Raw genomic sequence first — 9,041 nt, 5'->3', positions numbered from 1 at the left:
CCCAGCGCCGCACCGCAGCGAGAGCGATCCAGGGAGCCTGCCAGCTGCGCGGCCGCGGGTTCCTTATCCAGAGTTTCACGGGGAGCCGTGTATGTGCTTGTGCGTAAAATATTGGGGGGTCGCATCCTGGAGCTATACTGTGAAACCATAACCATCAGAAGGAACAACGCCTGTAACCTCAAGTTAAAAAAAAGACCAACAAAAACCTAAAGAAAGAGGGAAAAGAAGAACACCGGGGATTTGGAGATGTTGGCTCCAGCCACATGTGTGTTTCTTTGGCAGAACTCCCAGCTCCAGCAGTGCCTTCCTTCCCCTGAAGCCCTGTGCCTGCCAGTGAACCCCTCTGCTGCCCCTGAAGCCCTGTGCCTGCCCCTAAAGCCGTCTGGCCCTCCTAAACCCCTATGCCTGCCCCAGCCCTGCCACTGAGCCAGCCTTTCTGATGCTTTTCTGGCTGATGAACACTGCCAGAGGGGTTCCTCATCCCAGTCTCCACCTGTATTCCCACTCAGAACACCACAGTGGAAGCCAGCAGCAGGGACTTAGGGCTGCCCGTGCTGCCACTGGGCGTAGGAGCAGCACAGTCCCACAGTGTCTCTGCCATGTTAGGAAGCACCATCAGCACCATGACCCTCAGCTCCCAGGATGTTCCTCCTCTACTGGCTTCACCATCATGGCCAAGACTCTTCCCGTTCCTAGTTATTTCTCTGAATTACGGTGGCATCCCCAAAGCCTGAATAAGACCAGTGTGTGTCTATGTGAACAAGAAAAGACTGCTCTGCTCACCCTCTGGCCCACACTTGGCCAGGGCCTTGGAGCTCCTGAAAGCAGAGGAGATGGGCTGCAGCACTGGTGAGGCTCCATGCCCCTCTCCCAGCAGGCTGTGGCTGGCTCAGCTCAGCTTCACACCAGCACTGCTGTCCCCCATGCACAGCCCCCAGAACACACTGGCACTGACCATGGAGGCAGACCCATTGCTGCCCATGCCTTTCATCTTTGTAAATCCCATGGACCAGCCTCAAATAATAAGATGCCCTAACTCAAAGTCAAAGAGCAAAAGCCAGGAGGGGAAAGAGGCTGAGAGGAGTGGGCCTGCTTGTGGTCACCTATCAAGCTAGCACTATGAAGAGCCAGGGGGTTAAAAATATTAGGGAGACATATCCTGCTATATATGCGCACAGCAGGGCCCCTCTCCTGGTTACAGGCTATCCCCACTGTCTGGATTTATTAAACTCTTGTTGACATTTAGCTTGATACTGCAAGGTCTAAGGCCTCAGTCCAAACACAACAGTCAAGCGGGGGGACAGTGATTGTGGACCGTAAATAAATATCCTTTGAGAGTTCCTAGAAGAGTAGAATGAGTTTAAATTATGTCAATGAAATGCTTTTGTGCAAGTGGAGTATTAACCAAGTACAGCACTATTACCAGCAGAGAGAAGTAATTCAGTACAGATAGCAGCTGTGGAGCACCTTCAAAACTACAATCTGATTGTCCTTAAACTACTTTGAAAACAATTAATTCAACAGACCAGACTTCTAAACATGGCTGTTGTGTGGGCATACCCACTCAATGTGTACAGAGCTACTGCTGAGGCCAATTACCTTCCTGTTGCAAACTCTTTGTTTTCAAGAACTTTGTAAGACAAAATTTCTGAGCCAAAGACTGACCTACATACATCATTCCCCCAACCTCAAGTTTAAAATGAGAAGTTGAAAGAATGTTTCAGATGAGTGCAGTTTAAAGACTACAAAGAAAGCAGAAAACAAAACAAATTAATATATTGGTACTAATGCTTCTCCTTTACTTTGGTCTCCTAGAATTGAAGTGTGGATGTTTAGAGTCTTCAGTTCCTGAAGAGCATTAACCTACGACATAAAACAATTGCTTTGGCAAGACTGGGGATTCAGCATATAGACTGATAACTAACACACTTTACTCCTTCTCTAGCCCAATACCCCCCTACACACCAAATATTATTGTACAAGTGCAGGCACAATGACTGCAAAATGGTTACAGACTTCTGTATCCATAAGTAGTGCACCTGATAAGCATCCTCAAGAATGTCCTCAGAACAATATTTGGCTCATCACCTATTTATTAAGAATTTATCACAAACCTTTTAATGTGAATCAAGTCCTGTGCCAGAGGGCCCATATAAGCTTCTCTGTGAACAAGGATGGGGGGCCAGCTTTCTGCTAAAATTCCAAGTAGCAGGTTCCACCATGACCTCTGAGCAGGACGGCTGCTCTGGCATCAGGGTTGAAGCTCCTTAAGCAGGTTCTGGCACAGAGTCATAATGCTTCTCCATAGGCCATTACAAATCTAGCATATTAATGATAAAACCAAGGGCTAGTTAAACTTGGTTACAGGTGAAATTTTATGAAGGACATGTTCACTGATCTGTTTTCTCAGATCATTACTGGGAAAACAAAAGACTCATTCTGGAACCCACAAGAACAAATCTGAATTTTTTTTTTACGATTAGTAAAGATGTTAATCTCAAGTGTAAAGAAACAGTTATGCTTTTGTGACCAAAACTAGACTGATGCTGCTTTCTCAATATGAGTTTTGCATTTCTGCTACTTCTTCCTTTTTTTTTCTCTAATTCTCTAAAGACATTACTGACTGTGGGCAGGTTCTTGGCCAGCCCTTACTTAGAAGAGTAAGAGAAAACCCATAGTCTTGAAACTGGACAGGAAGGGGGTGTTTCCTCCTGCCTGCAGCCAGCCCCTTGGGGTTACTCCCTTGGGGAACCTGGACAGTGGGTGTGTGTGTGTGGAGGTGCTTCCCCCTCCCTGCACTGCTGGCCAGCCAGGCTGGGGGGCCCACACAGTAGCCCTGTGGGTCTTTGGGACAACCTGGACAATCGCTGCCTGATCCAGTCCCAGCCCTGTGTCAGGATAGCAGCCGTGGGAGCACGGCCCCAGCTCCTTCTGACGCCCATCTTGTGCCAGCCTAAGTGCACATGAAAAAAGCAAACAGCTGAAGCACAGATGAGCCAGACCAGGTCTCTGCTCACAGGGGAAGAAGTCAAATTGCCTGCTGGGTGAACACTGATGCCAACACAGAAAAAAAGGATGTGGGTAATGGTCAGGGAGGAGCACAGCAAGAGACTGGGACCATCCCCATTTCTGGACCTGACTGGGCTTCAAGCAACTGCAGATGCACCCACTGAATGCCCCTTGCCCCCACCTCTCAAACTGCCACCACCTGGGGGAATTTTCACCTTTTTGGACAAATCCAGAGTTTATAGGTAAAGTTTGTCAGAAAAAGATACAGAGGAATGGTACCAACCGAGGGAAAGGAAAAGCGCATTTCTCATAGACAGTGAATTCAAGTAACCGATTTGCCAGCAGTACATATCCAGATGTGTTATGTTGTGTTTAATGTGATTAGGTGCAAGGAACAAGCAGATGGGAGCACTGTGGAGAGATTACAACCCAAAAGAAGTAAAGTTGGTGGAGAGAAGAAGACAGTATTTAAGGCCTCTAAATTAACTGCCCGTTAAAGCTGTTCTTTACTCTGCAGGAATAGGAAGGATTAGGAAATTCAAGCAGTCCTTCACATGCATAGTCAGTTGCACAGCCTGAGTGGTCCCTGTGCTGACCACACGTGCGGTGGTTTGTTTTCCCATACTGGAAGGAGGGTTCAATCAGGGACACTGCATTATAACATGCTGATTTAAAAGTAATCACCGTTTCAGACCTGACTAGCACTGTCTCTGTTTACACTGGCGAGTGAGACAATCTACTTATGAATTATCCCTACTGCAGTTCTATTAGTCCTTGCATGTTAGCTCAACGTAGGCAATTTACAGTCGTCTCCTCCAGCAGGGTTAAATGGTACAGTGAGCATAATACCCTGGCCCTGTTTACCCTGGAGATTACACTGCTGGTAACTTCGATGCTCCCCTGCCACTGCTGAAAAACAGGTACAGGATTTCCTGGTGCTGATCCTTGAAGAATGAGAAACTCTGGGCAGGGTAAGGCAGCTGTAAATATGATGAAGATAATCAACCTGGTTTATTCAGACCAGGAAAACATCCCTAAGGGGACGAAGTAACCAGGTGTCCGAGAACCAAAATTTCCCACCATTAGGGTGAATATTTGTGATACAGTGGCTTCCACGGGTTTTAGTTGTTGGCTACTTCAATCCTCCATTTAGTTGTTTCCAAAACTAGTTAACAAAATCAGCTGTCCTGAAAATACTGCACCTCCTTCTATCCTTAATTTTGATCACATTCCACAGCTTTTGTCACATTTTGAGCTCAAATCTACCAAGTGTAAAAATTAGCTATTTAAGTAAGAGAAAAGGCAAGAAAGGATCACAATATTGTTTGTTTGGGGTTCTTTTTATTCTGCTGTTATTCAGCGCTCTCCCAGCAGTACTTGCAATTAGTACCTGGTACTGGATTCTGTGGAGTCTCTGGTTGCAGCATGACTACCCTGCCTAAGCTCCCTGTGGTTTCTAGGCAATTCCCAGCAAGTACAGGAAAGAATCATCCCTCATTATTAATTTCTTTTTTCCTGTTCAAGCAGGAGCTAGAAGAGATGCACTAAGGACCACATTAAAAAGCTGAGAGATCACATCATGCATTATCCTGCCATAGGAATGGATGAAAGTTAAATGAGGGATAGAATTAGCATGGATGCTAGAATTATGCATATGTAAGAATCCACCTCCAACACAAAACTGAAAGCCCTGTTGTAGAAGTATAGGTTGCTAAATAAGCTATTAGTGGTATTTTACACACACAAAGAACGTTCATTCTTCCACTAAAGAACGTACTTCAGTTACAGAGAGTCTCCTGCCAGGTGGATTATTCGCTCCATAAATCTCAATTGCCAACAAACTCCCTGGCAGCCAGGAAAAGAAAACAACAGGCACTCGACTGCAGGTTAACAGACTATCAAATATTTTAGTACTTTGTGACTAAGTTGTATGCAAACACTTCAAAAAGCTGGACAGTGCAGAAAGATCACAAGGAAACCCAGCAACCCTGGTCTAAAAAAAAAATCTAAGGGCAAGACAGAACAGGGATAAGAAGGGAAAGCAGAACCAGGATTACAATACTGTACTAAAAATACAAGTAGAATGTGAAGAGCTGTATTTTATTTCTGACATTAATATAATCAGCTAGTTTAGAGATACAAAGCTCTGCCTCACTGATGGTGCTGTCTTGTACCTGAAAGTAAGGCATGAAAAGAGAACCTGGAAAAAGTATCTGAAGAGATATGGGGAACAAAGAGAAACAACAGAATGCAGAATTTGGGGCCAGTGATGACATAAAGATAATGCTTTTAAAGAGCTACAATGCCAATATAAGCTAGTTTGAACATTTAAAAGTGAGCAAGGGAAAGACTTCAGTACTGGTAAGTGGATCTACATGCAAAACAAAGGAATTTGTTTTCATTCATCCTGCAGTTTTCTTATCATTTGTCTTGCAGCATTTACATACATGCTGTCTGGATGTGTAATCATAAGGGAAATTAACCCTGGATAACCCCATGCTGCAGCACGTTTACAGAAATTGCTCTAGAGAAAACAACTCTAGGAATAAAATGAGGGATGTTCAAACCTTTGGAAATCAAGTGAGTCACAGACACGGTAGGTCTGAAGGATGGGAAAAATCTCTTTATGAGAACATGCCATTAAACATTACAATCAAGCATAAAATTGCTCTGCCACAGTATTTTGTTTTATTTGCATTGTTAAATTTCTTCTCCTAACAATAATGGATAGTTTATAGCACTAATGATTTATACAAAAGAAGCTGTGTAAATGCATCCCAAATGGGCGCCTTCTTTCTTAAGAACCAGAGACTCAGTTTCCTTCAGCTTGATCGCAAATCGGTGACTCACACAAATTTCACATCTGCCTCAGGATACAATGGTGCAGCTTCTAACGAGGTTTCATGACGGATTAAGCTCCTATTGTGCAAGAGAGGTGTAAAAACTTATGCCAGTTTAAAAAAGCACACTGCATTTCCACAAATTGCCATGGTGCAAGAACTATAGAGGCGCTGCCATTAACAACTGTTATCACATTACTAAGTTCATTACTTCTGACTTCTGCAGGCCCACTTAAAATAAAATACATGGCTTGCATACAACTCATGTATGTCCATGCACAGAAATGCAAATTTCCCCCAATAAACCAATGTAACTGATCTGGAGATGGGGACCACAGTGTACAAGTATTTAAATGTGTCTGCAAAACACATTTACCTCACTTGCAGTGCACCCCCAAAAGAGGTCAGGATTGAGATTTTTGATGGCCAAAATGATATAGATTTGCTATAGTTTATAACCCGCTTTATGGTATAACAGAGTAATCTATACCCAATCCACAGCATTCCAAAACTGTGTAGTCAGGCTCCCTCAAATCAGAAATCAGAAGAGTGACATAAAATAACCCTGTGGGATACACACAGACCTTATCCTTCCAGAGTGTCCTTGACCTTTCTGTCAAAATGAAGGTATAATTCATGCTTGATTCCAGCAGCTGAAGCATTAAGAAAATCACTTATTTTAAGGCAAAATCTCGAGAAAGGACAACACTGGGAATAAGAATCAGAATCTAGTCAAGATTTCTTAGGCCAGCAAGAATGAGAATAACTGCAGGTAAATAGTACTCAGGTCATGGGGAAGTATCAGGAAGTTTGTAATGCACTTCTTTTCTGACTAATGGCCTAAGTGAGTGTGTGGACAATAATCCTCACACAGGAGAAGTGAGGAGGAGATAGGAGAAAAAGTCCACAGGGAATGTCAGTTGTCAGATGCTTCCTGCAGGTTTTCCATAACCATTTATCAGGAGCCAGTTTTAACACATCATCACAGGCATTCCTCAGCAAGCAGCAGCGTTTCTGTCACTTCCTTCAGACTGGAAAAGGAGTAAGACTTCCCAAAAATACATCTTCTAGAAAAGAGGAAATTAGACGAGCAAGCTCAGCACTCAATGGGAATGGGATACCTCATTGCTACTTGTGAAAAGCAGACCTCTGAGTAAACCACCAGCAAAACGACAACCACATTGCAGAAGCTACCAGGCTATTTTTACTAAAGCAGAATATGTTATCTTTTCATTTTGTAGAAAGGCAATAAAAATTCATAAGATTCATGCTCTGCATTTAAAGAGAAAAGCTTGGTAATACAGCATTCAGACCACATGGTTTTTAACATTACCATGAATGGTCTAAGTTCTTAAGTCTTCTGACATGTTCACAGGGCTGGTGTTTACACTGACTTGTTCATAGTACATCATATCACATTTTAATGATTCAGTTTGCTCTGACAAAAGGAAACATCTGCCATAATTTTTTTCTTTCGTGAACTTTATCACAATTAAAAATCTGACGTTTCACCAGCCTGTGTGCCAACTGAGAAGAACGCCAAGTTCGGCACTTCCCGATACATACAAATGAGCGCGGCATGAACAGCTAGTACCAACAGCACCAAGCCATCACTGACTTGTCAGTTCTCACCACAAAAGAGAAGAAAGATCACAGTTTGTGGGCAATAATTTTATAATCTTGATCTGGTTTCCATATGACAGAGTGCAAGAGAGAGAAAGCAAAAAAAAAAAGATAAAAAGAACGCTTGGCAGCTCTGTGTGATGACAACATAAGATTTCTATGTCTTGCCCTATTGCAGCCAGAAAAATATTAAACCAGCATGTCAAAACTGGCATAGCTTCTAAAAAAATGATTTCCAAACATTGCTTGATGGACAGCACCCTAGCAACTCGATACAAAGCTTAAATCTACATCTATTTTACATAAAATGAGACCAATCCCACCCAATGCAAGGACAGTATTCTTGTTTTCAGCAGAATTAATTGTACCTACAAACTCAAGCCACTTCTGAGACACTACGCATGACAGTAAGGCAGCTTGATTATTTACCATGAAGACCACCAACCTCTTGTACTTTGTGTAAGGCCAGGCTAACTTTTGTATTTCTAGGCAGTTTAAATGACACTGTCATTTCAGGATGGAAGCCAAGAGCCAGGAACAAAACCAGCAGCCAAATGATACAGGCAATGCAGTGCTACGTGGAGCAGCAGAGTCCCACTCTACTCTGATGTTACTGAGCTCAGGCAGTCAGGGGGATGAATATTTCTGAACAGAATCCAGGACAGAGCTGGGGTCTCAGTAATGGTTGAGAGGTGTTTTCTAACACTGCTCCACAATCCATGTTTCCCCTGTAGCCTTAGCATAATACTGGATCAGGTAGGATACAATTAAACTTGAAGTGTCTCATAGGAGGATTTCAGGTACCAAGAAAGGGAAAATGACCCTGCATACAGAATATACAAGACTGCAAACAAGGTATGGCAGAGATGCTTAAGGAGATGCATGATCTACTAGCTACGAGATCAAACTGAGACTGAGCTTCTCCCCTTAGCTCTGTCACAGACCTGTTAGTGACCTAAGGCAAGTCACTTCAGTTCTTTCTGCCGCTCATCTTCATTCTTCTCTCTTTTGGTACCACAGCAACAGGTACACAGTGCTTCCACAGAGCATAGCCCCACTCACTTCAGCCTTCACACTCTGTCCACTGCCAGCACCATATGTCATTTGGACTGCTAAGCTGCTTTTGAAGATGACATGTGAGCACCTAAATCACGAAGATGCATTTTCAAAATCTGCCCAGTGGTAAGTGGATGGGTGCCTTTTCCCAGTGAGCAAAAGGCTGGTCCCAAGGGGCTGCAATGGTATTTTCCTGTGTGTGACAGCAATAAACCAAAATTTGCTTGAAATCTCACCAGACACACTGGGAAATAGCTAATGCATCTTACAGTTGGTTGGCTGGTATTTTTGGATGGGAGGCTGCGTTTCAAACTACTTCATCCTGTATTCCCACTCTGTACAACTGCACATCTGACATTGTACTGATTCACTGGTAGAATTTTTGTGCAGCCCACCGAAGAGGTACCACTACACCCCATTTGGGTGGGGCAAGGCTTTCTGGGTGAATTGACTTGTTGGAGAGGAAGTTTTGAGAGTAAGATACTTGTTTTCAGGGTCACAGAGAAACCGTGA

The 9,041-nt window shown here is 43.5% G+C and overlaps 1 protein-coding gene across 2 annotated transcripts in view; it reads right to left on the bottom strand.

The window, feature by feature from the left end:
• Window positions 1–9,041, bottom strand: part of LDLRAD4 (low density lipoprotein receptor class A domain containing 4) — a 279,350-nt gene that overhangs the window by 25,911 nt on the left and 244,398 nt on the right. The window lies entirely within an intron of this gene.

The sequence above is a fragment of the Corvus kubaryi genome, unplaced genomic scaffold (genome assembly GCF_017639235.1).
Source record: "Corvus kubaryi isolate FWS band 111438036 unplaced genomic scaffold, C.kubaryi_AGA036_p1.0 132, whole genome shotgun sequence".
In the NCBI taxonomy this organism is placed as follows: domain Eukaryota; kingdom Metazoa; phylum Chordata; class Aves; order Passeriformes; family Corvidae; genus Corvus; species Corvus kubaryi.
The sequence above is the reverse complement of the archived record's forward strand: the minus strand, read 5'-3'. Positions and strand labels throughout refer to the sequence as shown.